At 42.4% G+C, this 17,795-nt stretch overlaps 1 protein-coding gene across 1 annotated transcript in view; it reads left to right on the top strand.

Moving 5' to 3' along the window:
- LOC140186203 (uncharacterized) overlaps positions 1–17,795 on the top strand; it is a 138,280-nt gene that overhangs the window by 77,473 nt on the left and 43,012 nt on the right. The gene's annotated exons all lie outside the window — the stretch shown is intronic.

Below are 17,795 nucleotides of genomic sequence, written 5' to 3'. Positions count from 1 at the left end.
CCTCACTATTCTGCTCTCTTTTTACACAGTTTAATTATTTATATGTATATATTTCTTACTATAACATAGTAATTTCTTTATGTATTGCAAAGTACTGCTGCCACAAAGCAACAAATTTCATGACATATACCAGTTATAATAAACCTGATCCTGATTCTGAGTTGGGGTAGTAAATTGTGAAGAGGAAAAGGACATATGGAGGATACAGAAGGGTATGAATAGGTCAAGGAAATGAGCAAAAAACTGGCAGATGTAATGTGGGACCAACAACTCTGGTAGAGGCGGATCCAAGATTTTAAGCTCACCAGTGGGAAGTGGTGCTTTAGCACTGCTGGCCCACCACCTCGAGGGAGTCTTGATCATAAGCGGGCTGAAACTCCTGAAGACAGGTGGCAGATCAGCTGATGATCCCACTGGTGATAGCACAGGACAGTTAACATCTTAGTCCACGTGTATTTTTTAACTCTTAACTGGGGGAAAAAGTGAAATTGTTTATTTTGGCAAGAAAATTTTTTAAAATGATAGATCACTGATTTCTTAAATAAGTGGAGGATCTACATTTGCAGTGCACAATTAAAAAAGCCTTGTTCAGTTACAAAAAATAATTAGGAAAGTTAATGAGATCTTTAAGTAGAAGGACTTGTCTGTTTTAGTGAGAGATGAGGCAATAATATCTTCTCTCTGAGATATGTGTCTTTGGAATACTTTTTTTTGAATGGGTAGTAGAAGCAAATAGATTCTTGACAATCCAGGAGTGAGACCTTTACCTCTGGGTAGGCTGGAATGTGGAGTTGAGGGTACAGTGAGGTCAGCCAATATTTTATTGAATGGCAGAGCAGGCTTGAGGGAGGCAAATGATCTATTCCTGCTCCTGATTTGCGTATTTATTTGTATATCCATTCATCTTTTGCATCAGGTGACTGATTCTAAATGATGGATAATCATGAATTCCTTTCTCCTGTCTGGTTTTCTGAATGGTTTGAGAGGAGGATATTAAGGAGGAATCCCCAAAGCCAAGAACTTACCTTTAATGTAGAGGAGGCCATTGAGCTCTTGATGCCAAACTTTGATCGAGCTGTGAAAGATCTGTAGCAGAATGCAAGCATTTATTTACAATGGCTAATTTTCATGGTTATAGCAACATTTCTATAAAACAAAGGAATGATCTGTATTGGTTACTTCAGTGCCTTAAAATCAGAAGGCAAATATTATGTAGGAAGAGGTGCAGTCGACGTTTCAGGCCGAGACCCTTCGTCAGGACTAACTGAAGGAAGAGTGAGTAAGGGATTTGAAAGTTGGAGGGGGAGGAGGAGATCCAAAATGATAGGAGAAGACAGGAGGGGGAGGGATAGAGCCAAGAGCTGGACAGGTGATAGGCAAAAGGGGATACGAGAGGATCATGGGACAGGAATTCCGGGAAGAAAGATGGGGGGGGGGAGGGACACCCAGAGGATGGGCAAGAGATATATTCAGAGGGACAGAGGAGAAAAAGGAGAGTAAGAGAAAGAATGTGTGCATAAAAATGAGTAGCAGATGGGGTACGAGGGGAGGTGGGGCCTTAGCGGAAGTTAGAGAAGTTGATGTTCATGCCATCAGGTTGGAGGCTACCCAGACGGAATATAAGGTGTTGTTCCTCCAACCTGAGTGTGGCTTCATCTTTACAGTAGAGGAGGCCGTGGATAGACATGTCAGAATGGGAATGGGATGTGGAATTAAAATATGTGGCCACTGGGAGATCCTGCTTTCTCTGGCGGACAGAGCGTAGATGTTCAGCAAAGCGGTCTACCAGTCTGCGTCGGGTCTCGCCAATATATAAGAGGCCACATCGGGAGCACCGGGCGCAGTATATCACCCCAGGCGACTCACAGGTGAAGTGTTGCCTCACCTGGAAGGACTGTTTGGGGCCCTGAATGGTGGTAAGGGAGGAAGTGTAAGGGCATGTGTAGCACTTGTTCCGCTTACACGGATAAGTGCCAGGAGGGAGATCAGTGGGGAGGGATGGGGGGGACGAATGGACAAGGGAGTTGTGTAGGGAGCGATCCCTGCGGAATGCAGAGAGAGGAGGGGAGAGAAAGATGTGCTTAGTGGTGGGATCCCGCTGGAGGTGGCGGAAGTTACGGAGAGTAGTATGTTGGACCCAGAGACTGGTGGGGTGGTAGGTGAGGACCAGGGGAACCCTATTCCTCGTGGGGTGGCGGGAGGATGGAGTGAGAGCAGATGTATGTGAGATGGAGGAGATGCGTTTAAGAGCAGAGTTGATAGTGGAGGAAGGGAAGCCCCTTTCTTTAAAAAAGGAAGACATCTTCCTCATCCTAGAATGAAAAGCCTCATCCTGAGAGCAGATGCGGCGGAGACGGAGGAATTGCGAGAAGGGGATGGTGTTTTTGAAAGAGACAGGGTGAGAAGAGGAATAGTCCAGATAGCTGTGAGAGTCAGTAGGCTTATAGTAGACATCAGTGGATAAGCTGTCTCCAGAGACAGAGACAGAAAGATCTAGAAAGGGGAGGGAGGTGTCGGAAATAGACCAGGTAAACTTGAGGGCAGGGTGAAAGTTGGAGGCAAAGTTAATAAAGTCAACGAGCTCAGCATGCGTGCAGGAAGCAGCACCAATGCAGTCGTCGATGTAGTGAAGGAAAAGTGGGGGACAGATACCAGAATAGGGTTGGAACATAGATTGTTCCACAAAGCCAACAAAAAGGCAGGCATAGCTAGGACCCATACGGGTGCCCACTGCTACACCTTTAGTTTGGAGGAAGTGGGAGGAGCCAAAGGAGAAATTATTAAGAGTAAGGACTAATTACGCGAGACAGAGCAGAGTGGTGGTAGAGGGGAACTGATTAGGTCTGGAATCCAAAAAGAAGCGTAGAGCTTTGAGACATTCCTGATGGGGGATGGAAGTATATAAGAACTGGACATCCACGGTGAAAATAAAGCGGTGAAGGCCAGGGAACTTAAAATCATCGAAAAGTTTAAGAGCGTGAGAAGTGTCACGAACATAGGTAGGAAGGGATTGAACAAGGGGTGATAAAACAGTGTCGAGGTATGCAGAAATGAGTTCGGTGGGGCAGGAGCAAGCTGAGACAATAGGTCGGCCAGGACAGGCAGGTTTGTGGATCTTGGGGCCAGGAGGGAGATCAGTGGGGAGGGATGGGGGGGACGAATGGACAAGGGAGTTGCGTAGGGAGCGATCCCTGCGGAATGCGGGGGGGGGGAGGGAAAGATGTGCTTAGTGGTGGGATCCCGTTGGAGGTAGCGGAAGTTATGGAGAATAATGTGTTGGACCCGGAGGCTGGTGGGGTGGTAGGTAACAGTCCTTCCAGGTGAGGCAACACTTCACCTGTGAGTTGACTGGGGTGATATACTGCGTCCGGTGCTCCCGATGTGTACTTATCCGTGTAAGCGGAACAAGTGCTACACGTGCCCTTACACTTCCTCCCTTACCACCATTCAGGGCCCCAAACAGTCCTTCCAGGTGAGGCAACACTTCACCTGTGAGTCGACTGGGGTGATATACTGCGTCCGGTGCTCCCGATGTGGCCTCTTATATATTGGCGAGACCCGACGCAGACTGGGAGACCGCTTTGCTGAACATCTACGCTCTGTCCGCCAGAGAAAGCAGGATCTCCCAGTGGCCACACATTTTAATGCCACATCCCATTCCCATTCTGACATGTCTATCCACGGCCTCCTCTACTGTAAAGATGAAGCCACACTCAGGTTGGAGGAACAACACCTTATATTCCGTCTGGGTAGCCTCCAACCTGATGGCATGAACATCGACTTCTCTAACTTCCGCTAAGGCCCCACCTCCCCCTCGTACCCCATCTGTTACTCATTTTTATGCACACATTCTTTCTTTCACTCTCCTTTTTCTCCCTCTGTCCCTCTGAATATACCTCTTGCCCATCCTCTGGGTCCCCCCCCCCCTTGTCTTTCTTCCCGGACCTCCTGTCCCATGATCCTCTGGTATCCCCTTTTGCCAATCACCTGTCCAGCTCTTGGCTCCATCCCTCCCCCTCCTGTCTTCTCCTATCATTTTGGATCTCCCCCTCCCCCTCCAACTTTCAAATCCCTTACTCACTCTTCCTTCAGTTAGTCCTGACGAAGGGTCTCGGCCTGAAACGTCGACTGCACCTCTTCCTACAGATGCTGCTTGGCCTGCTGCGTTCACCAGCAACCTTGATGTGTGTTGCTTGAATTTCCAGCATCTGCAGAATTCCTGTTGTTAGGCAAATATTATTGCCCTTTCTCAGCCCTTTTTATTCTTTGCTCTAGCTGTTTCCATTACTAGGAGTCTAAGAAAATGAGGGAAAAAACAGCTTTTTATCAACTACATAGATTGGTTCTGACAAAGATAATTTGAGGAAGAACTTGACAGTAAAATTGCACCCCTTCTAACATTCCTCAAAATGATTGGCTAATCAGAATCTGGAAGGAAATGGTTTAATAGTATGAAACAGCAAGTCTTTAGGATATTGCGTTTTGTGAGTGAATGCAGAGAATAGAACAGAGGAAGCTTAAGGCTAAAGACTATGACAAAGCAAAAGACTGAGTTGAGAGTCAAAAGAGTGGAAGGCGCGTACTTACAAGCAGAAAACTAGTATTCCCCATACAGAAATTTTTTTCAACTTGTTGCCCCTGTGAGGGGACCCATAAGATCTACAGCTGAACTCATTGGGGGTTTTAGTTGTATATACAGGTACGAGAACCCTTGAGAAAACAACATTTCTTAGCTGGGTATGTTTTGGAAGGCATAAAAACAGATTACTGCACTTTGAATTCTTGCATAGTACTTATAGAGGGATGAGGTAGAGAAAGAATGCACTAATGTCCAAAGAGAAGGAGGCATACATGACTCTCTGTATCACTCCATTTTCATTGAGGTAGACAATTATTTACACTGATTTTATGGAGCTAGATTGCAAAAGTAATGAATGATTTCTTACAGCTTCTATCAACTTGCTGTGCAATTTAACTGAGGTTGTCATTTTCTATCCAAAATTGCCATCTTTATGAGGAACAGGTCACGCAGTTATTTGGAGCCCGATGAACATATCTCGGTTATAGCATTCACAAAATTAGAAACCAAATTCATAAATACACACCTTTAATGTCAGAACTGAAACTCTTCAAAGCTTGTGAAGCAACATGAAACCAGTTTTCTCTACTTCAGCTCTTCTCCATGCACTAATACAATGTCTTTTCCTGTGAATCCCTGACAGAAATGATGAGGATTGGAAGAGGCCATGTGGGTAAAGATAAGTTATCATAATCCACTATGATGTAAGCAGTGACATGAAGAATGATAACATTGAGGCACGTGCTCCTGACAGCCCTGTTTCTGCCATAAATCCTTTTCCAGCAGTCTGTTCGTCACTTTCATTCTCAACAATAACTTAGATGACTTCACTTGAGGGAAATTAGATGGGGTCAGGAGTAAGTATGTGGGAAGTGGTAATTCCTTTCCGTAAATTTGTCCAAGTGACTACAAAATGTTAGGATAAGTTAACCTCCCAATGGAAATTGAAAATGCCAAAACTTTATAATTCGAGAAGTCAGAAGTAATTTCCTGAACAGAAGGATCTTCCAGGAACATTGCATCCATGTAAACATTTACATGTCTCTGCAGAAATATGTGGCAGATAATGGCTGTGACTTCAGGTTTGCTTTGTGAGAGTGTCACTATGTTATGCAGTAACTTGTGCATTGGCTTTCCTAGGAAGTACACCGCAGAGCTAGATTTCAAGATCTTACACAGTTTGATTTCTGCTAATGCACAATCCATCCAATTGACTAATAGAGGCTAAACTCCAGAGGAACGTAGTAATTAGGGATGATAGTGTAAGGATACTATCTCTCAGGATATATCAAGGTTTTGGATTATTCCCTTAAAGTTCAGTTCAAAGCTCGAAGTAAATTTATTACCAAAGTTAATATGTCACCTTATACAACCCTGAGATTCATTTTCTTGCTGGCATACTTAATAAATCCATAATAGAATAATAACCATAATAGAATCAATGAAAGACTACACCAGCTTGGGGATTCAACCAGTGTGCGAAAGACACAAACTGTGCAGATACAAAAAGAAAAAAATATATAAGCAATAAATATCGAGAACATGACATGAAGAGTCCTTGATAGTGAGTCCATAGGATGTGGGAACATTCTAATGATGAAGTGAAGTTATCCCCTTTGGTTCAAGAGCCTCATGGTTGAGAATAATAACAATTCTTGAACTTATGGTGTGAGTACTGAGGCTCCTGTACTTTTTTCCTGATGGCAACAGTGAGAAGAGATCATGTCCTGGGTGGTAAGGGTCCCTGATGATGGATACTGCTTTCGTGCAGCAACATTTCATGTAGATGTGCTCAATGGTGGCAAGGTCTTACGTCTCACCTAGGAAGCAATATAAACATAAAGACGATAAATTAAAGATTAATTATTGCTGTATTTGTATTATTTTAGATTTTTTTAATATTGTGGGAAATTAAAATAAATAATTCAATTCCTGCAAGATCTGTAGAAGATATTCTTCCTTAAAAAATATAGCTTGGTCATACGCGATATTTCTTATACTATTGTTCATTCTGAATCATTATTTCTACTAAGTTAAAATAGGAATAATTGATTTTCAATCTTTTTTTTGTTTTTCAAGCGCATTTATACAAAATATTTTTTATGATTTATATCCATGTTTGGGGAAATTGTGTTGTTCATTTCTTCCTCTGTGAAAATTTTAAGTGATTAACTATTTTGCAAATCTAATTGTATAATGAATAAAGTTCAGGCTTATTTGATTCTTTTCCCCAAATTATGTTTTCATTGTAGAGTATCAAAAGAAACTTGTAATTTTTTTTTCAATGGCTTCAGACTCTTAACTTTGGCAACCCAAGGCAATTTCAAATGGAAAGCTTCCAGCCAGACAATTTTTTCGATATCTAAGGCTTGACCAAGATATTGAATTGACTTTATTACTTGCATCCTTCATATACATGAGGAGTAAAAATCTTTATATTACATCTCCATCTTAATGTGCAATGTGCAATTTATAGTAATTTATAATAAATAGCATGTACAACAGAACAGTCAATATACCATAGAAATACAGTTGTATCAGCATGAATTAATCAGTCTGATGGCCTGGTGGAAGAAGCTGTCCTGAAGCCTGTTGGTCCTGGCTTTTATGCTGCAGTATAATTTCCCGGATAGCAGCAACTGGAACAGTTTGTAGTTGGGATGACTCAGATCCCCAATGATCCTTTGGGCCATTGTTACACACCTGTCTTTGTAAATGTCCTAAATAATGAGTGTTCACATCTACAGATGCACTGGGCTGTCCACAGCACTCTCTGCAGAGTCCTGCAATTGAGGGAAGTACACTTCCCATACCAGGCAGTGATGCAACCAGTCAGGATGCTCTCAATTGTGCCCCTGTAGAGAGTTCTTAGGATCTGGGGGCCCATACCAAACTTCTTCAGCCATCTGAGGTGAAAGAGGCGCGGTTGTGCCTTTTTCACCACACAGCTGGTATGTACAGACCACGTGAGTTCCTCGGTGTTGTCTATGCTGTGAAACTTAAAGCTGTTCACCCTCTCAACCCCAGATGCATTGATTCAATAGGGGTTAGCCTGTCTCCATTTCTTCTGTAGTCCACAACCAGATCCTTTGTTTTTGCAGCATTGAGGGAGAGATTGTTTTCTTGACACCAGCGTGTCAGGATAATGACTTCTTCTCTGTAAATTGCCTCATTATTATTTGAGATTAAGCCAATCTACAAACCCCATTTCCAGAAAAGTTGGTTTATTTTCCAAAATGCAATAAAAACAAAAATCTGTGATATGTTAATTCACGTGAACCTTTATTTAACTGACAAAAGTACAAAGAAAAGATTTTCAATAGTTTTACTGACCAACTTAATTGTATTTTGTAAGCATACACAAATTTAGAATTTGATGGCTGCAACACATTCAACAAAAGTTGGGACAGAGGCATGTTTACCATTGTGTTACATCACCTTTCCTTTTAATAACACTTTTTAATCGTTTTGGAACTGAGGATACTAATTGTAGTAGATTTGCAATTGGAAATTTTGTCCATCCTTGCTTGATATAAGACTTCAGCTGCTCAACAGTCCGTGGTCTCCATTGTCTGATTCTCCTCTTCATGATACGCTATACATTTTCAATAGGAGATAGATCTGGACTGGCAGCAGGCCAGTCAAGCACACGCACTCCATCTACAAAGCCATGCTGTTGTAGCCCGTGCAGAATGTGGTCTGGTATTGTCCTGCTGAAATAAGCATGGATGTCCCGGGAAAAGACGTCGCCTTGATGGCAACATATGTCTCTCTAAAATCCTAATATACACCTCAGAGTCAATGGTACCTTCACATACATGCAAGTCACCCATGCCGTGGGCACTGGTGCTCCCCCATACCATCACAGATGCTGGCTTTTGCACCTTTCGCTGATAACAATCTGGATGGTCGTTTTCATCTTTGGCACGGAGAACTCGACGCCCGTTGTTTCCGAAAACTAACTGAAATGTGGACTCATCTGACCACAGCACATGGTTCCACAGTCTTTCGGTCCATCTGAGATGAGCTCGGGCCCAGAGAACTCGCTGGCGTTTCTGCATAGAGTTGATGTGTGGCTTCCTCCTTGCGTAATACAGTTTCAAGTTGCATTATACTTCACCTGCTACCAATTAGCCTGCTTAATATGGAGTCTTCCGAACCGGTTTTACTTGAATATTCTGTGCACTTTTCAATCTTATTTTAACTCTGTCCCAACTTTTGTTGAGTGTGTTGCAGCCATCAAATTCTAAATTTGTGTATGTTTACAAAATACAATTAAGTTGGTCAGTAAAACTATTGAAAATCTTTTCTTTGTACTTTCAGTTAAATAAAGGTTCACGTGAATTAACATATCACAGGTTTTTGTTTTTATTGCATTTTGGAAAATATCCCAACTTTTCTGGAAATGGGGTTTGTATTTGAGATTAGTATTGTCAGCAAATTTAATTAGCAGATTGGAGCTGTGGATGACAACACAGTCATGGGTATGCAGAGAGTAAAGGAGGGGGGCTTAGGAGACAGCCCTGAGGGCACCTGTGTTGAGGGTCGGAGGGGAAGATGTGACGGAGCCCACTTTTAACACCTGCCAGTAATCTGACAGGAAGTCCGGGATTCAGCTACACAGGGTAGGGTGAAGGCCGAAGTTGCTGAGCTCCTTGTCGAACCTGGAGGGAATTATGGTGTTGAATGCTGAACTGTAGTCCAAGAACGACATTCTCACATGAGTATCCTCCTTCTCCAGATGTGTAAGGAAGGTGTGTAGAGCTGTGGCTGTTGCATCATCTGTCGATCAGTTGTGTCGGTAGGCAAATTGTAGGGGGTCCAGTTTGGGTGGCAGCATGCTGCAGATGTAGTCCTTGACCAGCCTCTCAAAGCATTTGCTTATTACTGAGGTGAGTGCAACAGGACACCAGTCGTTCAGACATGTTACTTTGAGTTTTTTAGGTACAGGGACAATGGTGGATGTTTTGAAGCAGGAGGGCACTCTACACTGGGAGAGGGAGAGATTAAAAATGTCTGTAAACACACCTGCCAGTTGTGCCTCACATACTCTGGGCACCCACCCTGGGATGCCATCTGGGCCCACAGCCTTACAGCTGTCCACTCGTTGGAAATACCTGCGTACTTCATCCTCAGAGATGACGAAAGTTCAGGTCTCTTCGGCAGCTCTCCTCAGTGTTGGCAACATTGAATCAAGTGTAAAAAAGATTTAGCTCATCTGTGAGAGAGGCAGCGATGCTGGCAGCACCACTGCACTTAGCTTTGTAGTCTGCAATGGTGTGCAGACCTTGCCATAAGCTGCGTGTATTGTTGGTGGAGAGTTGTGTCTGGATCTTGTCCCTGTATTGTTTCACTGCCTTGATGACTGCACACATCGTAGCTACATTTCTTGAGTTCCTGTTGGTCACTGGCAACATAAGCTTTGTGGTAAGTGTTGCTTGCACAGAACTGTTGATCCAGGGTTTCCGGTTTTGGATAGACCCTGACCGACTTCTAGGGGACAACATCTTCGATGCACTTACGGATGAAACTCGTGACCCCTTCCGTAAACTTGGAGACATTCTCATCATCGAAGACATTCCAGTTGACATCATCAAAGCAGTCCTGTAGCATGGAGACCGATTGGTCGGACCAACAGTGGACTGTTTTAACTCTAGCCACCTCTTGTTTCAGCTTCTGCCTGTACCACAGTGATCACAGGATGGAGGAGTGATCCGATTTTTTTCCAATTTTATGAAATTGGTTTTAGAAGCTGTCAATACTTATAATGTGAGGTGGGCTTGACGCTATGCACTATCATCAACATGCACATCTAATGATTCAACTAGCATCAGAACAAATAAGATTTGAAAATGCACTAAACTGAGTAATTTGTGTAAGGGAAGAAAGCATTGTGATGGATATGTATGTTAGAAAAAAAAAGTTTTCTCAAGTATCAATAGTTTATGACCACAAGACCATAAGACAAAGGAGCAGGAGTAGGCCATTCGGCCCATCGAGTCTGCTCCGCCATTTTATCATGAGCTGACCCATTTTCTCCTATTTAGTCCCACTCCCCTGCCTTCTCACCATAACCTTTGGTGCTCTGGCTACTCAGATACCTATCAATCTCTGCCTTAAATACACCCAATGACTTGGCCTCCACTGCTGCCCGTGGCAACAAATTCAGTAGATTCACCACCCTCTGACTAAAAAAATTTCTTCGCATTTCTGTTCTGAAAGGGCGCCATTCAATCCTTAAGTCATGCCCTCTCGTCCTAGACTCCCCCATCACGGGAAACAACTTTTGCCACATCCACTCTGTCCATGCCTTTTAACATTCGAAATGTTTCTATGAGGTCTCCCCTCATTCTTCTAGACTCCAAGGAATACAGTCCAGGAGTGGACAAACGTTCCTCATACGTTAACGCTGTCATTCCCGGAATCATTCTAGTGAATCTTCTCTGTACCCTCTCCAACGTCAGCACATCCTTTCTTAAATAAGGAGACCAAAACTGCCCGCAGTACTCCAAGTGAGGTCTCACCAGCGCCTTATAGAGCCTCAACATCACATCCCTGCTCCTATACTCTATTCCTCTAGAAATGAATGCCAACATTGCATTCGCCTTCTTCACTACTGACTCAATCTGGAGGTTAACTTTAAGGGTATCCTGTACGACGACTCCCAAATCCCGTTGCATCTCAGAACTTTGAATTCCTTCCCCATTTAAATAATAGTCTGCCTGTTTATTTTTTCTGCCAAAGTGCATAACCATACACTTTCCAACATTGTACTTCATTTGCCACTTCTCTGCCCATTCTTCCAATCTATCCAAGTCTCTCTGCAGACACTTTGTTTCCTCAGCACTACCGGCCTCTCCGCCTATCTTCGTATCGTCAGCAAACTTAGCCACAAAGCCATCTATTCTATAATCTAAATCGTTGATGTACAATGTAAAAAGAAGCGGCCCCAACACTGATCCCTACGGAACACCACTGGTAACCGGCAGCCAACCAGAATAGGATCCCTTTATTCCCCACTCTCTGTTTCTTGCCAATCAGCCAACGCTCTATCCACGTATGTAACTTCCCCGTAATTCCATGGGCTCTTATCTTGTTAAGTAGCCTCATGTGTGGCACCTTGTCAAAGGCCTTCTGAAAATCCAAATATACAACATCCACTGCATCTCCCTTGTCTAGCCTACTGGTAATTTCCTCAAAAAATTGTAATAGGTTTGTCAGGCAGGATTTTCCTTTAAGGAATCCATGCTGAGTTCTGCCTATCTTGTCATATGCCTCCAGGTACTCTGTGACCTCATCCTTGACAATCGACTCCAACAACTTCCCAACCACGGATGTCAAGCTAACAGGTCTATAATTTCCTTTTTGCTTCCTTGCCCCTTTCTTAAATAGCGGAGTGATATTTGCAATCTTCCGGTCCTCCGGAACCATGCCAGAATCTATCGACTTTTGAAAGATCATCGCTAATACCTCCGCAATCTCCACAGCTACTTCCTTCAGAACACGAGGGTGCATTCCATCTGGTCCAGGAGATTTATCGACCTTTAGCCTATTCAGCTTCCTGAGTACTTCCTTTGTCGTAATTCTGACTGCGCACACTTCCCTGCCACCCTTGAGTGTCCGGTATACTGCTCTCTTCCTCAGTGAAGACTGATGCAAAATACTTGTTCAGTTCCTCTGCCATCTCCTCATCTCCCATTACAATTTCTCCAGCATCATTTTCTATCGGTCCTATATCTACTCTCACCTGTCTTTTACTCTTTATATGCTTGAAAAAGCTTTTAGTATCCTCTTCGATATTATTTGGAAGCTTCCTTTCATAGTTAATCTTTTCTCTCTTAATGACCTTCTTGGTTTCCTTTTGTAAGGTTTTAAAAACTTCCCAATCCTCTCTCTTCCCACTAATTTTTGCTTCCTTGTATGCCCTCTCTTTTGCTTTAACTTTTGCTTATGAAGGTGAAATAAATGTTGGATCAATTAAAGTAGATGGGTTTATAGACAGAAATTCAAGGGTTCAGTCCCACTGAATATGGACATCATTTAGGAGGCTGGCATTGTTGCATGAAAGTTAGTGCAGTTGACTCATAGTTCTAGTGACCAGGGTTCAATCCTGACTTTAAGGGGTTTTCTTATTCTCCCTGTGACTGAAAAGTAGAGGAACTGGGTATTCAAGTGCAGGATTTGCAAAAGGTTTATGTTCAGCATCAAGTAATGAGGAAAGCTAACTGACTTGTTGTTTATGGCAAGGCAAATTGAGTGCAAAGCATGCGTTAATGCTTCAATTACATCGGGCATTTAGGAGGCCACATCTACAGTACTGTGCAAACCTTTGGAGCCATTTCTCAGAAGTTTTTCTAGACCTAGAATGGATATATTGTCTTAAGTTAAGAGGTTAGGCACTTACCTTCTGGAAGTTAAGTGACGATTGAAGCATGTAAGATACTAAACGATCTTGATAGTGGAAATGCAAATGTTTCCTTTTATGAGAAAACAAGAGTGATGAAATATATTCAGTCTGCACTGCAATTTCTCTATAACTTTATTTCTCTCATTACAGATTCTGAAGGAAATAAGAGGAAATAAAGTTGTTTATGCATTTATTGTGAGAATCAACTAAATTAATTTTCTTCCAATTGTAATCATCCTACTCTTTTTCTAGCTGTACATCTATTACCATTATCTTCTTGATTTTGATCAAGTACAAAAAAACTCTGTTCATGCTGCTCAGATTCCTACACTTCCATTTAAATTCCATTAGATTCGTTTTCTGTAGAGCCGTACAGAGAACATTATGTGACAGCAAATGAGTACTGAAAGAGCACTCTAAAATGTTAACTGGTTATGATTTTTGGAGTGTTTGACCAAAATTGTAAGTGAAGATTTTTCAAGGATAAATGATGCTTTGATGTAGAGTGGATTTTATTCAAAGGCAATCCAAGTCCCTTTAGTGTTTTGAAAAGGATTTAAAAACATTGGTTTTATAATAAAAAATAAATATATCCTTTACAAAGACTTTTTACTTCTGTGGAATCTATTTTTGATGAGTTTCCAACTGAATATGGCATTGCTGACCCTCATCTTTAATATTTCTATTAAAAGTATGGAACAAAGATGGGTAAATGAAGTTTGAGGCACAGCCATTGTGGTGAAAATGGCATGGTTAGAGCATTGGCTGATTGTTAAGAGGCTGCAGGTGGGAAGAAACAGATCCTTTTCTGGTTGGCTTTCAGTGACTAGTGCTGTTCCACAGGGGTCAGTATTGGGACCGCTTCTTTTTATGCTGTATATCAGTGATTTAGACGATGCAATAGATGGCTTTGTTTCCAAGTTTGCAGATGATACAAAGATTGGTGGAGGGCCTCGTGCTGTTGAGGAAACAGGTAGGCTGCAGAAGACTTGGATTGATTAGGAGAATGGGCAAGGGAGTGGCAAATACAAAACAATGTTGGAAAATGCATGGTTATACACTTAGGTAGTAGAAATAAATGTGCAGACTATTTTCTAAATGGGGAGAAAATCCAAAACTCTGAGGTGCAATGGGACTTGGGAGTCCTTGCGCAGGACACCCTAAAGGTTAACTTGCAGGTAGCGTTGGTGTTTGAGGAAGGCAAATGCAGTGTTAGCATTCATTTCATGAGGTCCAGAATACAAGAGCAGAGATGTGATGCTGAGGCTTTATAAGGCACTGGTGAGGCCTCACTTTGAGAATTGTGAACAGTTTTGGGCACATCATCTAAGAAAAGATGTGCTGGCAGTAGAGAAGGTTCAGAGGAGGTTCAAAAAGTGATTCCAGGAATGAAAGGCTTATACAAGGAATATTTGATAGCTCTGGATCTGGATTCACTGGGCTTTTGAAGGATGAGGGGGAATCTCATTGAAACCTTTCGAATGTTGAAAGGCGGAGAGAGAGTAGATGTGGAAAGGATGTTTCTAATGGTGGGGGAGTCTAGGACAAGGACACAGCCTCAGGATAGAGGGGCATCCATTTAAATCAGAGATGTGGAGAAATTGATTTTGTAAGAGAGTGGTGAATCTGTGGAATTTACTACCACAGGCTGCTGCGGAGGCCAGGTCCTTGGGTATATTTAAGGCAGAGCTTGATGGATTCTTGATTGGACATGGCAATCAAAGGTTATGTGGTGAAGGCCAGGGAGTGGGGCTGAGGAGGGGGAAAAAGGATCAGCCATGATTGAATGGTGGAGCAGACTTGATGGACCGAATGGCCTTATTCTGCTCTTATGTCTTATGGTCTTATGGAAACAAGCTCAAGCAAATGAAGATTACTACCATGCCTATGTGGTAAATTGAATTTAGTAAAATATGGACTGGAAGTTACAGCTTTTTAAATTGAAATATTATATAATTCTAACATCAGTGTTACCAAAATGTTTAGTATATGTTAAATATCTGACAACTGTGATTGAACAGAAGATCTGGTTGTCTGAATGAGTAATTAAATCACATGGTAATGAGACCAAACACTGCAACTACTGTATGTAAGTTCTACCAGATATGCAGTCAATTACACTTCTGTAGAGAATATGGATAAATGAACTTCCATGGCATATGAGGACATGGCAGTTTTATCATAATTCAAGTGTTGTAGGATGCTTCAAAACTCTGCCGTTAGAGTTTTAGATGTACAGGCTGCCCCTGAGTTATAACTGTCTGACTTATAGACATCTGTTATGATTGAGGTCCAATAATATTATTAAATTCAAGTATCTGACATGCATGCATGCATACGTTCATCCCTAAGAACAGCAGAACTATTTTTTTCTTTTCACTTTAAATAATTTATCTTTCTTTATAAGTTCTTTTTGATACCATTGATTATAATACTAGAGGTATGGTTACCATGTCAAGAGATTTTTGTGTTCTCTTTGGCTTATTGGGAAAAATCAATTTGAGGATGTCTGAAAATGTAACCTGTTCTTAATGCTATAAGTTGTACAGAACATGTTCAGTGAGGTTCTAAATTGTTTTACTTTTAAAACAGCTGGATAAGCAGACACAATTACATAATAAAACATTAAAAGAAGTGGCCTTGTTGAAATATTCAACTTTTGAGTGGGGCTGTGGGAGCAGATAAAGAGAGCATGGCTGCCCTGGCTGAGGAGTATAGAACTATTGCTTATGGTGTTAAAGAACAGGCCAATTAGAGTTTTTTCTTATCCTCAATGTTCAGTTTTGGCTTTCATTCAGATTGATAGGTTTTATGTAACAACATTTTACGATGAATGAAGTAGAGCTTGGTTCAACACTTTCTATGCATGCTTTGAAAGGGAGAACACAACTACAGTTGTGAAGTTCCCTGCTGCACCTGATGACCCTGTGATTTCTGGCTCAGAGGCCGATGTTAGACTGTCAAAAGAAAGTGAACCCTCGCAAGGCAGAAGGTCCCGATGGAGTACCTGGTAAGACTCTGAAAACCTGTGTCAACCAACTAGCAGGAGTATTCAAAGACATTTTCAACCTCTCACTGCTACGGGCAGAAGTTCCCACTTGCTTCAATAAGGCAACAATTATACCAGTGCCAAAGAAGAATAATGTGGGCTGCCTTAATGACTATTGCCCAGTAGCACTCACATCGACAGTGATGAAATGCTTTGAGAGGTTGGTTATGACTAGACTGAACAGCAGGGACCTGGACCCATTGCAATTTGCCTATCGTCACAATGGGTCAACGGCAGACGCAATCTTCATGACTCTTCACATGGCTTTAGACCACCTGGACAACAAAAGCACCTATGTCAGGATGCTGTTCATCAACTATAGCTCAGCATTTAATACCATCATTTGCACAATCTTGATTGAGAAGTTACAGAACCTGGGCCTCTGTACCTCCCTCTGCAATTGGATCCTCGACTTCCTAACCGGAAGACCACAGTCTGTGTGGATTGGTGATAATATATCCTCTTCGCTGATGATCAACACTGGCGCACCTCAGGGGTGTGTGCTTAGCCCACTGCTCTACTCTCTGTATATACATGACTGTGTGGCTAGGCATAGCCCAAATACCATCGACAAATTTGCTGGCGATACAACCATTGACAGTAGAATCTCAGGTGATGACGAGAGGGTGTACAGGAGTGAGGTATGCCAATTAGTGGAATGGTGCTGCAACAACAACCTGGCACTCAACGTCAGTAAGACGAAAGAGCTGATTGTGAACTTCAGGAAGGTTAAGACAAAGGAACACATACCAATCCTCATAGAGGGATCAGAAGTGGAGAGAGTGAGCAGCTTCAAGTTCCTGGGTGTCAAGATCTCTGAGGATCTAACTTGGTCCCAACATATTGATATAGTCATAAAAAAAAGTGTTGACGCATGGCCAAGTGGTTAAGGTGGTGGTCCGGTGATCTGAAGGTCGCTAGTTCGAGCCTCAGCTGAGGCAGTGTGTTGTGTCCTTGAGCAAGGCACTTAACCACACATGGCTCTGTGACAACACCGGTGCCAAGCTGTATCTGGCCTAGTGCCCTTCCCTTGGACAACATCGGTGGTGTGGAGAGGGAAGACTTGGCAGCATGGGCAACTGCCAGTCTTCCATACAACTTTGCCCAGGCCTTCGCCCTGGAAACCTCCCAAGGCGCAAATCCGTGGTCTCACAAGACTAATGGATGCCTATATAAATCATAAAAAAGGCAAGACAGCAGCTATACTTTATTAGGAGTTTGAAGCGATTTGTCATGGCAACAAATACATTCGAAAACTTCTATAGTTGTACTGTAGAGAGCATTCTGACAGGCTGCATCACTGTCTGGTATGGAGGGGCTACTGCGCAGGACAAAAGAAGCTGCAGAAGGTTGTAAATCTAGTAAGCTCCATCTTGGGCACTAGCCTACAAAGTACCTTGGACATCTTTAGGGAGCGATGTCTCAGAAAGGCAGCATCCATTATTAAAGACCTCCAGCACCTAGAGCATGCCCTTTCCTCACTGTTACCGTCAGGTAGGAGATACAGAAGCCTGAAGGCACACACTCAGCGATTCAGGAACAGCTTCTTCCCCTCTGCCATCTGATTCCTAAATGGACTTTGAAGCTTTGGACACTACTGCACTTTTTTTAATATACAGTATTTCTGTTTTTGCACATTTTTAATAATCTATTCAATATACATAATTGATTTACTTGTTTGTTTATTATTGTTTTATTTTTTTCTTTCTCTCTGCTAGATTATGTATTGCATTGAACTGCTGCTGCTAAGTTAACAAATT

This window comes from Mobula birostris, chromosome 22, assembly GCF_030028105.1.
Source record: "Mobula birostris isolate sMobBir1 chromosome 22, sMobBir1.hap1, whole genome shotgun sequence".
NCBI lineage: Eukaryota > Metazoa > Chordata > Chondrichthyes > Myliobatiformes > Myliobatidae > Mobula > Mobula birostris.
Note: the sequence above shows the minus strand (reverse complement) of the source record. Positions and strands in the feature narration are given on the sequence as shown.